General features: G+C 49.4%; 1 long non-coding RNA gene across 1 annotated transcript; it reads left to right on the forward strand.

Moving 5' to 3' along the window:
• The first annotated feature begins 3,799 nt into the window (after positions 1 to 3,799).
• LOC118550462 (uncharacterized) lies at positions 3,800 to 17,037 on the forward strand. Its single transcript, XR_004924567.2, has 4 exons — positions 3,800 to 3,974; positions 13,415 to 13,536; positions 16,150 to 16,234; positions 16,666 to 17,037. It is a non-coding gene; the product is annotated as an uncharacterized LOC118550462 (long non-coding RNA).
• Positions 17,038 to 17,042: the final 5 nt, after the last annotated feature.

A 17,042-nucleotide genomic window follows, 5' to 3' on the forward strand; every position in this document is an offset into this window, starting at 1 on the left:
TAAAGCCAAATAGTCTGACTCCAGGACCTTGGCATTGATTATCTCCCTAATAATATTTCTCCTGGAGGGGTGGATTTCTGTACGATTCTAGGCAATGCCAATAAAACACAGTATCTGACATGTAATAGTTAATCACAGATGGCAGCGACTTCTGTCATGATTGTTGTGGGCTACCTCCAATCCTTTCTGAGTCAAGGCAGGGTGTAAATAGATGACTATGTGATAGAGCTTTATTAAAAGGTATCTCTTTCGTCCTGGCATCTGGGGTTGCACGGAATGTTTTAATAGAACCTTGCAGAGAAGTATCAAGTAATTACCATTGTATGGAAGTATTTTAACGAGCTGTGCCCATTCTTACCCTGCAAGGGGCATGAAGCAAAGTTTACATTTTAATTACTGGCCTGCCATGTCTCATTACTGGAATCTGCAAGGCTGCTCTCAGCAAAATTTAAGGACACAACAGTAGTTTATTTCGTATTTATTTTAATTAAACATCAGTGCTGGCCTTGACTTGTCTTGTAGGTAGTTACAGCAAAAATACTGTGTTGTAAAGTGATGTCTGAGTCCCTTTGTGGAACCCGAAATATATTTGGTGTTGAAGTGACTCCCTGTCTCGTTCCTGCCATGAGTTAATTGATAGCACCCTTGTCCTTTATCAGGAAGCCCCAGCAGCTGGAGACAGCCTGGTATGCGGGTGAGCAGGCAGCACTACTCCAAGAAAAGGGACTGTTTGGAATTCTCTAGATTTGCATAGACCAATAAAGGATATCACTGAGATTATAGAAGAACTGGGGCAGTGAATGGTGAGTATAAACCCATGTGTCTACAGCAGTTAGTACCATTCCTCCCTGCCAGGTGGGAGACAGAAGGCAGACTCTTGGTACTTGAGAAATATTTCTAATTCTTCCCTAATTCCGGGCATTGGGAGATGGCTCCTTCTTATTTCTTACCTTCTTTCAGAAGCCCAGTTTCTGCCACAGATCGCAGCCCACTGTCTCTGACACAGGAAGGTGCCCTCCTGAGAATCGCTCACTCTCCGAGTTTAATCCCTGTGCTCGGCAATGGGCCAGGAGAGAAAGGTAAGGAGACACCGACCCAGCGCCAACCACACACAGATGGGTAAACAGTAAGTTAAGGGAGACCAAACTTCAAATATGCTCCATAGAGACATGGGGGGAAATGGGGGGAATGCAGAGGAGGGGCCAATTAACTCTGAGGATTGGGCGAAGGATCGCTGAATCATGTCTGTGGGTGCCTCATTGTCCTTTGACACTAATCAGAACCCGGAGATATTACTATTTCTAAGAACTAAATAGGTTGCGTTCGGTAATCATTTTAGCTTCGGTTGAGTATCATTCTGCAGCTTCTTTTATCAGGTATTGACAGTTTTGGCATTGGAAACTATGTTAGCCAGATATTGGAAAAATATCGGCAGGTTTCTAAAAAGAAGAATGCTGCAAAATGACTACAACTATACCGAATTAGCTATGTATGGGGCCAACATCCAGGTGGGAATATGCATGGGGAAGGTACTTATTTTATAGTGGTAAGATTATGAATTAATTTTTTCTGAAATAGCTTTCCTATATAATATTGCCTTCAATTTAAAGAGAGAAAAACAAATAATTATTGTTATATCCCAGATACTGCATTTTTTAAAAATCAGTGGGAAAAGCATCAATGGTGAGGTTCAGAAAGGGAATCTTTAAAAATAACTCAAGAACAGTCACTCTTGATGGAAATTCTGACCTTTAGGCAGAGAGCTTGAAAAGGGGTTTTATAAAACTGAAACACATTTTTAGGGAAATTCAGGAAGCTTTTTAGGAGTCAGTAGATCCTGATCATCAGGGATTTGCTATTGATATTTTTTACACATCAGAACAAAACTAAGAAGGCCCTAACTTTAAGAAAAAAAAATTCCCCCATAATGACACAAATGCTGTACACGAAACTATGTTTTTATTTGTTCTTTATCTTATAATATTTGCCCACATACATGCACAAAATTTAACATAATTTTAGACACTGTACAGGTTTTATTCTCCCCCCACAAAAGACTGTAAGTATTTTTATCCAATACTGTATTGTTTCAGATTTTCTAAAAAGGACTTACTGGCTACATTTTAAAATGTGGTTCTCTTGGAACATTTGAATTAAGCTAGTCGAACTTCTCTTTGAAAAAAAAAAAAATCAAGATTATAGTTGAAAGGAAAGAATGTCAGTCTTATCTTTGACTCGAACAGACATGAGGGAAGGTGCTGGTCACAGGTGACCTGGGCACTCAGCTCGAGGACTCCGTGGCAGGGACTATGCAGCAGACGGGACTCGCGCTAAGGTTCTTTTAAAGCAGAGTCTTTGAGCTGTGAGGCTGACATTCTAGAAAGCAGAGCCTCAAAGGGAGGTCCAGCCCAGAGCCTGTGCCAGAATCCTCTGGGACGCTGTCCTGGCGAAAACAGGGAACACATGCGTCAACACAGGAGATGCTGTGGGGATCAGACGCTAGGACCCGCCTAGCCTGCCCAACCTTAACCAGAGCTTTATCCCTTTAAAACCAAGTTCCTGACCAGGTCCTGTTCTGCCCTGATTCAACCTGCAAAGTCCGATTGCACCATCGGTGCCTGGTCCTGACAGAGAAGTACCACCCTTGCCTTTGCCAAGTAAACTGCTGAGCAAATGTATTAACACCCACCGGACTGGGCCAGGTCCTGCCGCCGCAGTTGGAGGCACAGTGCCATCTAGTGGAAAAAGGAAGAAAAGCCCCCCTCTGGTGCCTTTTTTTTTTTTTTTTTTTTAATTAGTGGGGCGTCATTGAAATAGACCAAAGACTCAGCTGTCCTCCTTTGATATCAAAGAAGCTTGAGAACCAGAGAAGGAAATGGACTTTCCGGATGTCACACAGCCAGCCAGAGGCAGCTTCGACATTACAGAACCTCATCAGTTGAGCCTTGGTCCTGCCCTCTTGGAGCTATGTATAATACCACAATAAAGAAACCGGAAGATAAAAGAGCTTCTCGTGTCTGTTGAGTGGCATTTCAGACCTCTGCCGAGCTGGAGGCGAACATAGGCGGGGACCTCCGTTGTTTACTGTCCTATAGAATGCCTTGGCCAGACTCTCTCGGGGATGGGTGCAAGGCTAGAACAGTCAGTTGTCCATCTTGCCGCCGCGCGTCCCCCCCCACCCCCCGCCAAATCTGCCCTGAAACTCTGCACGGGATAAGGCCACATCCATGACACCGTGTGACGGAGCAGGCAGGAGATGCTACAAGTTACCTTTTGTGGGGGGAGAATAAAACCTGTGCCCTGAGGGGAGAAGAGAAAGAGGTGTGGGTTGCCAGCCTCAGCCCTTCCCAAGCTCTTGCCCTGTGCACTCTTTCGAGAGCCCAGGAAAAAGCTTGTGCCTCTGATCTCAAGCCTACTTCCCTTTCCCACCTTTCAGAAATTCCCTGCAAGCCTACATTCCCCGGTGCCCAGATGCACAGGTTACCCAGATCCCAGCAGACGGATGGCGTGGAGGAGGGGGCACAGGACCCTGGTTCCCTGCGCTCTGGGGACTGCCTGACCTTGGTTAAAGCAGATTGCTGGGAGGAACCGCACACCGTGTGGGCTTCCTAGCCAGTCTCCAGCTAAAAGGCATGTACACGGAGTAGCCTGTTACCCACGATTGTGGAAACTGCACGCTGCATTATTCAGTGTCAGTGTGAGGGATGGAGGGAAAGGTGAACGTCAATGCCTAACTTCATTCCCTCAAAATAAAATCCTAAATGTTGACTCGAAACATATGGCTATGTCTTGGGCTAAATCTTAGTCTAGTTTCTAATGGATATCCTAAAACAGCAACAGGATTTCTTAACTGCACTCTCTTCCTTCGGAGTCTGGGCCTTCCCTTGACTCCTGGACCATCCTCATTCCAGCCAGAAGGTCGAGCCCGTCCTGCCCCACACCGAAGATTGCTGGCAGACTCCTAAGCAGTGAACGTGAGTATGAAGGGTGGGCTGTTAAACTTTAAACGTGCTCCTTTCATTTAATTTCTTCAGTGCTGATTAGAGTAGGGGAACTTTTCATACCGCTTTGCTTTTCTAACCAGGGAATCGGACTCAGGGACTTTTGTGGACTGGCAAGGATCTGACCAAACCTTCAGCACCCAGGGCACAGGCTGAGTCCCAGTGCAGCATCCCATGGCCTGATTTACCCCAGGACAAGAGTTCTGAGGTCTCCGGATGATGGAACAGCCTCCGGACGCCGAGTGCCAAAGGTCTGCTGCCTGACAGCCCCTGAACAGAAAGCCCTCCCCCCCTCCTCCTTGAGGTCCTGCTTCCACCTGCGTCTATAGCCTCTCTACCATCACTGTCCTGCCCTCCAAAATTAATTCCCCTCCGAAGCGCTTGGTTAAAGCTGGGCTTTGTTGCAGTGCCCAGGACTCTGTTGAGATGCAGAAGCATAGACAGCCCTGCTTTCCAGCCCAACACATCCCTGGAAAAGAGGCTATAAAGAGGATCTTCATGGTGCAGATTGTATTTTCCCACAGGAACACTTGTAATTGGGGTGCACTGCTCACCAGAGGCCTCGCACCGAACGAATCACAGTGACATCCGGCAGCATGTCCTAAAAGCCGATATGTCCCCCAACCTCTGTAATCATCTATCAGAAGAAAACCTCTGACTCGCCTTTTTCTCTTGATTCTAGCGGGGCCTCGGCTCATTACTCAGTGCTCCTGAACTGAGCCATCCTTCCCCAGCCGCACATGCTGGAGCCCCTTTCTTTCCTCTCCTGGCCTTGATCTTGAGGCCGTGAGCCCCCCTAGTTGTGCCACACGGGCTCTTCTTTCTTCACTGAATCCCTTTAACTAAAAGGCCTTTGAACAATTCACAATTTCCTCTGCCCTCCTTTGCCTCCAGTCCCGCATCGACATGGAGCACATGGGGGCGGGCAGCCCTCCAGCCGGTCACAACAGTGTCCCTCCTCAAGGTGCTGAATCTGGACTGTGATTAGCATGGAAAAGAAAAGTTCCCACATAATGCCCTTATAGGTCAGAGCCCTAAAGCAGCCAGATATATCCCAAATCCATGATGCCTGAAGGTCAATAGGGCATTCTTTTATTCCAAAGATAGGATTGATTTCTTTCTGTATACCAGGCATTTCCCAAGGCACTCGGGACATAGCTGTGAATAAAACAGATAAAAACCCACACGGGGCTCTAGAGGGGAAGGCATAAGTGGCATTTGTCCAATGAGTCGAAAGACCATTGGCTCGGGCGTCAGGAAGCCTGAGGAGCTAGTCCAGATGCTTCTTCCACTAATCAGCCAAGTCACTTCTCCCTCTCTGATCTAGTCTCCTTCTCTGGAGAATGGAAAGACTGGACTCCGTCCCGGGTAAGGACTTGCACCTGAGACTTATCTAAAAGCACTTTGCTTTGTGACCCTCCTTATACTGTAGAGTTTTTGGCTTCCCAACCGAGAGCGTAGCGCTTCCCTGCCTCTCCTTAAGTGAGGCATTCATGCCAACTTCCCTCTCTGCCCCGCACAGTTCTTTCCTGCTTTGATTAATCTTTGGTCTTTAGAAAGCAGAGAACCTCTCCATCAATTCCACCTGCCTGCCTCCCATCTTACTCCGCCCCCCCCCCGCCCCCTACGCCCCGGCCCCATGTTCTCCTTTCTCCATGACCATGGGGTCGCAAGCATTTTTCAAGAACAGACAAACGACCCCATCTTCAAAGATAGTTTTTGTGAGAGGAATGCCTCTTTGGGGCCACTATGATGCCTTTGGGGGCGTCTGTTTCCCTGAGCATGCTCAAGGAAGCCAGTGAACAGATCACAGGGAGGGATTCAGTACAGTTGGTGCAACAGAACCACTGGAAACCAATTAACAGCCTGGAAACCAGAGGAAGGATGGTGGCCAAAGGACAGGCCCCCCGTGGTAAACAATTACCAATGTGGGCAGGGACAGCAATGTAGGTCAGCTCTCAGCCAGGAAATCGTTTTACCAGTACAAACTGTGAATCCCTTCTGGAAGCAGAATCTAGGTAAAGGTTTTCTTTCTATATTTGGGCAGATGACCCCCTGGTTGCCTTGCAACTCCCCTTGGTTTCTGAGACAGCTGGTCTTGGCTTCCACCTTCCCTCCACAAGAAAATGGCTCAGGGGCCTTCTCAACCTTGACCTTCTGGTTGATGATTGCGCAAGAGAGGGCTAGATTTTGCTTTAGAAACCAGGTCTGGGCAGGGGACCAGTATTGCCCTCCCATATTCCGACAACACTAGATGTTTTCTGGCACAGACATGGTGGATCCTTTTTTGTTTGTTTTCCAGAGCACACCTTTCAGCATCTATGGTGCTGTAAAGATTTACCAATTTTAGATGAATATCTGGGGAACCTTAAAATTAACATCAACACCCAGGCTTGAAGGACTGTTCTGGCAGGGATTTGGTCAAGCAGAAACAGGAGACGCTGGGGTTCAGATCCAGTCCCACAAGCAGTTCGGGGCCCCATGCAGAGGCTCGGGTGGGTAGGGTCACTGAGACATTTAGCTCCTAACTTGGCGTGGGCACAGGCTTGTACAGTGTACAAAGGGCTTCTGCATTTACTCTCTCTTTGGTTCCTCGGACCTGCTCTGGAAAGTGTTGAGCAGAGTGTTGACATTATCCCCACTTTGTAGAGGAGGCTGAGATTCACAAAGGCTCCAGGCATGTGTTTGCTGAGCTGGTATGTGACGGTCAGGACTGGAGGGGGGAGGTCTCCCAGTGCTGAGGCCAGGGGTCCTTCTACCACTCCGCAGTGTGTTGGGGTGTCTTCTGAGAGCCCTGGGTCAGGCATTTCTGCTATCTCTCTTAACCTCATTCTAGGCAATACTTCAGGTTTACCAGTAAGCCATGGAGGCTGATCTTGGGAGAGGTACGTGGCCCACCTTTCCCTCGGAGGCCAGGACCACAGAATTCTGATGGGCGTTTTTCTCAGCAGTTCCTGACCCTGCTTCAAGACCAGAGAGGAAACAGCATCTCCTATATACCCATGGCTTCCCAGGGAAGCCACAGTTGCCATATGCCAAGGGCCTCAGAGACTCTCCTCTCTGGTCCCCACTCTGGCGTAGCTTTGCCCTGAGGCCATTTTCCTCGCTGACACCCTTTGGCCTCTAGATCATGTGCAAGGGTTGACCAAACCCCAAGATCCTCTCTTTCTCAGACACTGCATGGGACAGCTCTCTGGCATATGGCCCCAGCGATGGTTCGACTTTCTGTTGGCCTTTTCATAGAGGAACAAAGAAGTGTTCTCCTTCCCCAACTTGGCAACACAAATCTCCACCCTTGAAGACACCTGCTAACAGCGAGTCATGCAGCATTTCTTGAAATGGTACACGAGAAAGTTTGCAAAAGCAGTTGTTTAGAATCCTTCTGCTCTTAGTTAACTTTGCCAGCTGAGTCGTCTTCCTAAGTTAATAACAGTAGAATCCTGCATGGACTTACCTCCAATCCATTGGACTAGCTGTAGCTCACACCTGCCTTCCCCCCCAAATATGATTCTGTGAGGTAAATGCTTGGCGTGAACCAGTTGGCTTCCAAGTCACTCTCTAGGGCCTCGTTATAGAGGGGTGAGTGTTAGGCGAGGAATTCAGTGTGCACCTGCAGAGTTCAATGTCTTTTTAAAACCACGAATTGAGGAGCGTAACTAATGAGCACACCGTGAAGGCCGCAGACCACTTCATTCAACATTAGAGTCACTTCCCAGGTTGGGTAGAAATGAAAGTCCCCAAAGAAAGGCCACCCCATCGATTAATGAAGAGCTTTTATTTTCCGTGTGATAAATATTCAGCAGACATTTTGATAGACAAAGAGTATGTACTAGAGGCCTTCAAAAAAGCCCACTCTGCTTTCTGGTGGGATGTGGAGGGACGAGAGAGGTGGGGAGGAAGAGATTTCTCTACATGATGTACTCTGTTATCAAAACAGAGCAGCCGGTTGGGGATTTCAGAGTTCAGATGATTTTGAACTGGTTGTCCCTTCTCTGCAGGGACCCTTCTGTCATTCTGGCTTTTGCTTGCCCTTCTAGAGCCTGCCCCTAGGATGGTCATGAGGTTAAAACAGAGAACCCACAGAAAGCTTGTATTTCAATGCCTGGCACACCACAACTGTTTAGGGTAGTCATCGCCTGCGTTATTCATCATATTGGCATCAGGGGAGATGTGTCTCTTTCTGTGAATGCGGAAACAGAGGCAGAGGTCAGGGAGGATTGCTGTCCATGGCCACTGAAGGTCTCAGCTGCACTCAGGCTCATCTCCACCGGTGTGACCGTGGTGGATTGGCCCGGGCTGCAGGATGGGCGGCTGGCTGGGGTCTGGTTCCACTGCCGCCCCGGCCCCACTCTGTGCAAGCTGGCCCTCCGGGTTGCGCTAAGACAGTGATGCTGACCTACCAGCATGACTGTAAATACAAAAGCTCCACGCCACCCTTTATAATAAAGAACCTTAGTAACTTCCCAGCGGCTTGGAGCGAGGCCACGCCTGATGCTGCCCCGGCATTAGCTCGGGCCTTCCAAACCCATGCTCCTGCTTCCGGTCTGTCTGACCCTCAGCTACCTTTCCTATAGCTGCCAAGAGGCCCTTCTGGAACCAGCTTCTGATCTGGGACATGAAACACTCCTGTTTTAAAGAACCGGCTCTCCTTTGCCGGGAGGGAGCAGCGCCCCCTCCTCAGTGGGGCCTGCAAGGCCCTTTTCCATCACCTCACCTCCCACTGTCCCGGGAGGACCCTCCAGTCACTCCGTGCTCTTCATTCCTGGCAGGGCAGGCCCTTCCCTGACTCCAAACTTCTGCACATGCTCTTCCTACTGCCTGGAGGCTGTTCCCTACCTGCTTCTCTGCCTGGCAAACACCTGTTTGGTCCTTCAAGACTCAGCGGCAGGGCGAGCCCCTCTATGTGGCCTTTCTTGACTTCCTCAGGCAGAGGTCCCACACTCCTCTGGGAGCAGGAACCTCCTGCCTGGTGAAGGCAGCTATGTTTTCTTCGATTCACCCCAGAGCTGGCCCCTGGTCCCCGCCACCAGCACGTCGGCACGGTGTAGCCCGGCTGTGGGAAACGTTCTTCCAGACCCGGCACAGGCTCTCTGTGTCAGCCTCCTTAGGAGACATCGTGGACCTTGGCACCAGGAATCATCCTACACGTGGAAACTGTGGACTTGATTAGGAGATATTAAATGCCATTAATTGTCTCATCATTGCTGTGATGACAACCTGGAGAAACCCCTGGAAGGGAATGGAAACGTTCTCTGAACTCTGGCAGGGCTTCCCAGCTGGGGGTGGGAGGGAAGGTGTTTCTTCCTACATGGACTGGAGACTTGCGCCCCTCCTGCCCCCCCAAGCCCACCCACCCTCTGCCACCGCTGTCCCGGTCATCACTGAGCATCGGAGACACTCGTGCGCTGGCCAAGGTCACATTCTGAATTCCCACCTGCCTCATCCGGACACGGGCCGGGATGACGTCTGCCTCAGAAGAACATCCTGAAGATCAAAGGAGGGTCTACCTGTGAAGTTCCTCGTAGACACAGACACGGCTCAGTTGCAGCCTCCGTCCCTCCCCCACCAGCTGGCACTCGCCCTGTGCTCAGCAGCAGCCGCTGGAGGAAGTTCTCAGCTGTGTCACAGAGAGGGGTCAGGCCAGAGGTGGAGGCGCTCGGGCGAAATGCAGACCTTCTCCTCTCCCTCCTGCTGCTCAGGGAAAAGCTCTGCCCTCAGACACTTCATAGCCAGGGGCTCCAGAGATCTGAACTCACGTCGGTGTTAGAGGACGATTTGCAGAGGTGGGGTCTTGGCCGCACGTTTCTGGTCAGAGTCCAAGTGTCCACCTGGTTTACTCACCGGGGGTGGCCTGGCCTGTGACCAGCTGCCCCCCTCTTCCAGGCAACACGGCAGGTGGCTGTGGAGTGGCAGAGGGCCTGTGGGGAGGGACCCAGAGGGGGCATGTTGGGGGGCGAGGAGCAGATCACTGGAGATGGACCCAGCGCCCTGCTCAGGAACATCCTCTGGCTCTAAGATGACATTTGAGCTCAGGCCAGAGAATCTCCACCGTGTTCTTTGCTGTTGACAAGAGAAGTCACCGTGTGCCAGATCCGGTTCTAGGTGCCTCGTGTGCCAGCCTGTTCAATTCTCACAACCCTGGGAGCTCAGTACACTAACTAAAACGCTGGGAAACTGAGGCACAGAGGGGAGCCATACCTTGCCCCAGGTGACCTGGCTGGCAGGTGGGAGGCCTCGGATTGAGCCCAGGGGATCTGGCCCAAGGATACACGTGCTTCAACATGCACCGCCCTACACACAGAGCTCATTTTGCCCCAGCAGCTTGCATAAGTCTTGCTCAGGCTATCTCTGGTTGTTTGAGGTGAAGTCAGCAGCTCCGGTGTGCAGAAGAGACTCGAGGAAGCTGGGGATCCCACTTCCTCTGGCACCTTCTGCTTGCCATCTTCAAGAGGCCCAAACCCAGGGGGCCGGGGCTGTGCCCTTGGGTGTGGGACATCCATTCATGTATTTAATACATGTTTAGCAGCCAGACAGGGGGTAGCAGGGGTCCAGACAGGCAAGGTCTCAGACCTTGTATTGGGGTTGGGAAAACAGCTAATAAATAAATAAGAAAAATTCAAGTAATCCTAAAAAATGAAGGAGAGGAAATGCAGGTGAATGAGGTAGAGTTTGAACAGTATTGGGGGGAGCTGAACAACCTGGGGCAGCAGGCAGATCATTCTGTATGGGTCATTCTGTATAGACTATAAACTAAATATTTCCTAATTCTGTGATCTCCTTCAGGCCGAGAAAATGTCATCTGCCTTGTACAGCAAGCTCTACACACACCCACCCGTCCAGCTCCCTGTCCTGTTGTAGGACTGGTCTGGGCACGGGCTAGGCATTAAATAAGGGACCACTTGTACCCGGGAGGGTCTGGAGCTTGGTCAGGCTGTCTGTGAGCCTCGCTTGCTCACCTGGTCCCAGGTGCAGATGGTGCGGGAACACGGTCCCATTCAGGCTGGGTAGCCGGCCACGTCAGAGCGCTCAAGGACAATTACTGAACTCAAACCTCAGATCTGAGAGTTTTGCAGAAAGGAGCCTGTTCATGCTTTCAGCTTGGCAGTGGTGCTTGCTTTGAGCAAAATCTCCAGTTACAAGTAATCAAGACCCCACCCCTGGTGCGCTGTGGATTCAGAGAATTGGAAGGGTCCTGAGAGATTGCCGAGCCTCTGTCTTCAGACAGGGATTGTGTAAACCACCCTGGTCCCAAAGCCCCATTTCTCTTCTTGGATATATCCAAGGACGGAGGTCACAGTGTTACCAGGGTTACGCTCTGCCTCAGTTCGATTTTCTGAGCCCAGGTCACGGTATTTTCATTAAGAAACAGAGTCCCTGAAAGAGGCCCAAGCAAGGACCACTAGAGTATTGATTACTTATACGGCGGCTGTCTCAGCTACAGACCCGGCTTCTGCTCTCGTGAAAATGAAATGTTTAGAGAACAGGAACCCACCTGTCTCCACGGCGGCCCTCCCTGCTAAGAATATATTATCTTGATTAAGGCAAGGAGAGACATGTGCTGCTCGATGTGGCTGAGGACCAAGCAAATGGACTGAACCAACCTGCGTTGACCAGCTCTACACAGAGCACTAGTGAGGACACTGAAAATTCTGCCAGGTTCACTGGAGACGGCAAGGTGATGGGACACATCGCCGTGAACTGGCTGAAGGGCGCTCATGACCCAAGTGACCCAAGTTAGCGTTACACCTTTGAGGTTAAGCAATTGTTTTGTTTTGAAAGCAGGATCTTTCACAGTTTCATCTGGGGGAGGTTGGCGCCCACCATGTGCAGGACCCATTGCTGGGCACCCAGCGCAGCATGAGGATGAATGAGTCGCAGGCTGCTGTCGAAGGGCCTCGCGGCCTGGAGAAAGAGGCCGGCTGTGCACCCGTTCTAAGAGGTTGCTCCTCCCTTGGCTGGTTCTCCCCTACACATCCCTCTGAGCCTCAGCTCCCACAGTACTTTCCAGAACATTCCCCCATCCTCAATCTGTGATGCCCTAGCACCCTTTAATGTATTCATTAATTCCACAAGCACTTACTGAGCGCCTGCTCTGTGCCCGGCACCATTGAGAACATTGCATTAATCCCATGATGTTCTAGTTTTCTGTGTGCAACCTGCCTGGAGGTCCTGGAGGCCAGTGAGCATGTCTTCACCCTTGCATCCCCCAGGACCTGGCCCAAAGCAGCTGCTCAGTAAACGTCTGTGGACACATGAAGAGAGCAATAGCAATGATAGAAGATGGGTGGTTCCTAGAATAAAGACAAACATTTGTACATGTTTTTACAGATGTCAGACTTTCTCAGTAAGCATTACGTCATCTGATTCTTCACAACAGCCCCTTGGGAAACAGTCGTTTGCATTTGTGGGTGGGAAGACTGAAGCAGAGTATGACCCACTCCGTGGAACACGGGACTTTTGATGCCAAGTACTGTGCTCTCTGGACTCCACATGGAACTGTTTCTTCTGTGAGAACCTGAGGGGGATAATGAGCTGGAGCAGCTCGGGGCAAGGAGAAGCTTCCCTTCCTGCAGAAGCTGGGGCTGACACTGGGACGGGGCAGCTCCTGACAAGTAGAGGGGGGATCGGCCCTGTGAGGAGGAAGCCCCAGGGGACATTTGAGAGCAGGCCTGCCCTGGGGTGCAGGTCCAGAGGCCAGTCACTGGTCTGGCCTGTTGAGACTGGGATGAAGAGACTCAGAGACCACAGCTGTTAGTAGGGACCTGGACATGACCCAGCCCTGCCCAGCAGTTCCGAGCCTGGCTGATCCTTAGCACTGGGGGAGTTTCTAAACCCGTGGTTCCCAGCCTCCAACCCCAGAGACTTTAATTCAGAAGATCTGGAGCAGATCTTTTTAAAAAGCTCTAGAGCCTGGGGCGCCTGGGTGGCTCAGTTGGTTAAGCGTCCGCCTTTGGCTTAGGTCATGATCCCAGGTCATGAGCTGGGAGTCTGCTTCTCCCTCTCCCTCTGTCCCTCCCTCTGCTTGTGCGCACTCTCTCTCTCTCTCTCAAATAAATAAATAAAATCTTAAAAAAAAAAAAAAGCTCTAGGGCCCTTTAGATGCTGAGCCCCTGCCCTCCCCACCCCACCGCCCCGACCTTTAAAATCTATTATTCAATTTTGCCCGCTGGACACTGTCTTGGAGTTCAGAAGCCATTTGGAGGCGTTTCCGGCCACGCCGAGTCAGAGGTTTGTTGGTGATGGTCTGCGTTTCCCCAGTGCTTGTCCGACAGCTACACTCTCTCCCGCTCTATCCGACACACTCCTCTGCCTGAAAATGAAGGGTGGTCTCCGGGGTCGACTATGGGTGTGTGCACTGTTGATTTCTTCTCTCACGAGCAGGTGTCTGTGGCTCACGCCTTGACTTCCTACAGGATGGGACTGAGGAATCTGGACTGGCTGCTACCAGATGCCTTGGCTGACCCCGCCTGGTGGGGAACGATTTGAACAGCATCGTGCAGCCTGAAGAGCCAGGACCCAGTCCAAGAGCATTGCAGTAAGTCCCAGGGGTGTCCCCTCCATGGCCCCTCTCCAGTGTAAATGCGCTCCCAGCCTGGCCTTTGCCTCAGTCTGCCTCTCCCACCTCTTTCCGCCCTCTTTTAAAACCCAAATTAGAAGGCATTAGGAGACAGGGTCTGGGTAGCCCAGGTCCTCAGACTGAAAGCTCATGTTTTTGACCAGTGAAGTTGAGCATTCAGATATTCTTCCGGGACCATTTGTTGTAAATCAGAAAGGCTATTTTCTGCCACTATTGTATTTAGTTGGTTTCAAACTATAGCCAAATGAGGTAAAAGACTAGTATAGTACTTACCACATATGGTATATATATTTTTTATCTACATGATTCTTCCCACTAGATTGAAAATTCCTTGAGAGCAAAGACCTGTCTGATTCATCCTTATGCCCCACGTCCGATGTGTGCACATGGTTATTTTGTTGGCTCAATGAAAAGATATGTATTTAACTAAGATTTGATTCAGAAAATCCAACATGCATAGAGTTCAGTTCATGACTATATGTATTTTGAAAAGTGTAATACTTGTATCAGGTAGAATGCATAGATCAATTAATAGGAATATTGAGAACAAAGAAATTTCCTTCTCAGCCGACTATCAGCCCCAGCTTGCCTTGGCTTTAATTGCCCCAGATTATGACAACGAATTAACTGCACCTTCGGTTTTTTTACTTTAACGTTAAAAATATTTTGAAAGACACGTTAAGATTTTTAATATTCAATAGCAATCAAAGATGTGCAAAATTAGAAAAAAACTTTGTTTTTATTTTCAACCAACAAAAGTAAGGGACATTATATCCAAAGCAGTAGCCTCGAAGCTGGTGGTACCATAATGAAACTTGGGGAGCTTGCCATATAATACTTTGAAAAGCAAAGCAAAATCCACAAGTTTTTGTCTTTTTTTTTTTTTTTAGATAATTTGACCTACCAATCCTATTTCTGGAAATTGTCCTAAAGAAATCATTCAAAAGATGCAAAAAGCTACATAGATGAAGCTTCAAGCATCGACTTCTATAGCAAAAGCTGGAAACATAGAAATGTTCCACAGAAGAAAATGGCTTAATAAGTTATAGTGCAGCAACATGTTGAAATATTACTCAGCCTTAAAATCATTATGAAGACTGGAGAAATTTGGAAAAAAGAACCTAAAGCCCCTGTGTTTGTTAGGGTTACAAATGTTAAATGTATGTGTGCCTACTGGCAAGAAAGTAATGTGCAAAATGAATTTAATCTTTAAGAAAGAAATAACATGCCAAAATATTAATAACAATGATCTCTGACTGAAAGGATTATGGGTGATTTTTATTTTCCTCTTCAATCTTCTCTATAGTTTCTAAATTTTCCATTTAAAAAAAGGCGTGTGTTTTGTTTGGGGGACAGAGCGCAATGGATTCTGTAAGAGTGAGCCTCTCCTGCCCGGAAAAATGATCGATGATGATGCATATTATGGGTTAGCGTTTACTTTAATAGTGTTTTTACAATAAAAGTAGTACTACTTCTTTTTAAGATCTGTGCCTGATCTGTTGCCCCACCCCCATGTCTGATGGCTCCACCCTCCCTCATTCCAGCCACCCTGCCTGGGACCCTTCCTCTAAGACGCTGGATGTACTCACTCCTTAGGGCCTCTGCATCCCCTCTGCCAGGAACAGGCTCCCCCCACTTATCCCCCCTCCTCCGGCCCCCCACCTCCTTCAAGTTCTCTGCCCAGATGCTACTTTGTCGATTAGGTCGGCCTTGACCACCATGTGACGCCTCATCCTCTACCGCACCCCCCATGCTCTCCAGATCCGCCTTACCCTGCTAGGTTTTCCTGTTTTCCATCACATGTATCCCTTTCCACCACATTGTATTATTTATTGTTTATTGTTCTTTTTCTGTATCCCCACATTCGAGTGTAACCTCCATACGGGCAGGGACTTTTGCTCTGCTCTGTTCATTGATAGACCTAATAGGTACCTGGCATATAGGTTCTTAGTATATACTTGTTGAATGAAATTGTTACAGATGATTTGAATAAGATGAAGGTGGGTTGGGAGCTCCATTAAGAAGGCAAAGAGCGGGGCACCTAGGTGGCTCAGTCGGTTAAGCGTCTGCCTTCCACTCAGGTCGTGATCCTGGGGTCCTGGGATGGAGTCCCACTTTGGGGTCCCTGCTCAGCGGGGAGCCTGCTTCTCCTTCTGCCCCTCTTCTCCCTGCTCCCCCACAGGCCCCCCACTTGTGTGTGCTCTCTCTCTAATAAATAAATCTTAAAAAAAAAAAAAAGGTGACAAAGAGCAAGCTGAGGCCCAGGCTGGGTTGGGGAAACTAATAAACCCTCTAGAGTTTAGATCCAGAGGCTTTGGGACTTGGTACATTTAAGTCTGGTCTAGGTGGACACTGCAGCATCCCAAAGCTAGATGCAGGGTTGGAGTGGGGATGGCGGGTAATTCCCAGACTGTACCTCCCAGTTGGGAGGAGAAGAGCTGCTACCATTCTCGCATGGTTTGTCTGCGAGTGGCTGGCCACTCTGGGTGCCAGGGGGCTGGGGCTGGAGCCGACCCAGTGTGTCTGTCCGTGGCACTCACCAACCAGAGCAGACTTACCTCTCCCTCACAGGGCAGATGCCAGAAGGTGCCATCCTCAGCTGCTCACGAAAAGGACCAGGGCTTTACTGCACAGATCTCCTCATTGTAAAAAACAGGTGGGCATGAAAATCTTGAAATTTGGAAGCTTTGTTAATTTGGTCAAAGGACAGTGGTTTTCTTTGCCCTCCCAAGAAGAAATGCATCCCGAATCAGCTGCTGGGTTTGAATGAACAGAACAGAGGCAGGCAGGAAAGGGAGGAGGGGGATATAAACAACGTATTATTTTACTGGAGCCAGGTTTATTAAGGAACCTTGGTCAGGAATCATACCCCGAGACTTAGATGGTGATTAACTGATGTTCGGTGAAAGAGTGACAATTTCAGTTGCATCTCTTCTCAATTAAAGCCATCAATGGCTTTGGGATTCTCTGTACACTTTATCCGAAAGCACTCATGCACTTCTTTCCTACGAATATTTTTGCTGGTCGGTGCTTCTCCCTGCCCAGCACAGGTTCATGGCTGACGTGTTTGTTTGCTTGTTTTTGCAGGAACAGTGCCCCGTGGTGATATGGTCAAGTGACATCCACTTGGGTGGATCCCAAAAGCTATCTTGCCTTTTCTTGCCCCCCTTAACCGACAATGTGTCCAGAATCTGACACCTCTCACGACATCTATGGTTGTTGTTCTGGCCCAGGTCATCTCTTGCCTGGTCACTGGTAACGGCCAGAGCTGGCCTTCCATCTCCCAACCAGACCCCCGCGCCCCCATCAACTCTCAACACAGCACCCAGAGTGCCCCCCACCCCAGCACAGCAGACCTTCGGAGTGAGGCTTGCTTAACCGTACCCATCAGTGGTTGTCCTATCAGTGGTTCAGCCTCCTGGGATAGGATTCAAGTGTGTCCAGAAATACCTCCAGAGATCTGA

The sequence above is a fragment of the Halichoerus grypus genome, chromosome 5 (assembly GCF_964656455.1).
Source record: "Halichoerus grypus chromosome 5, mHalGry1.hap1.1, whole genome shotgun sequence".
Taxonomy (NCBI): Eukaryota; Metazoa; Chordata; class Mammalia; order Carnivora; family Phocidae; genus Halichoerus; species Halichoerus grypus.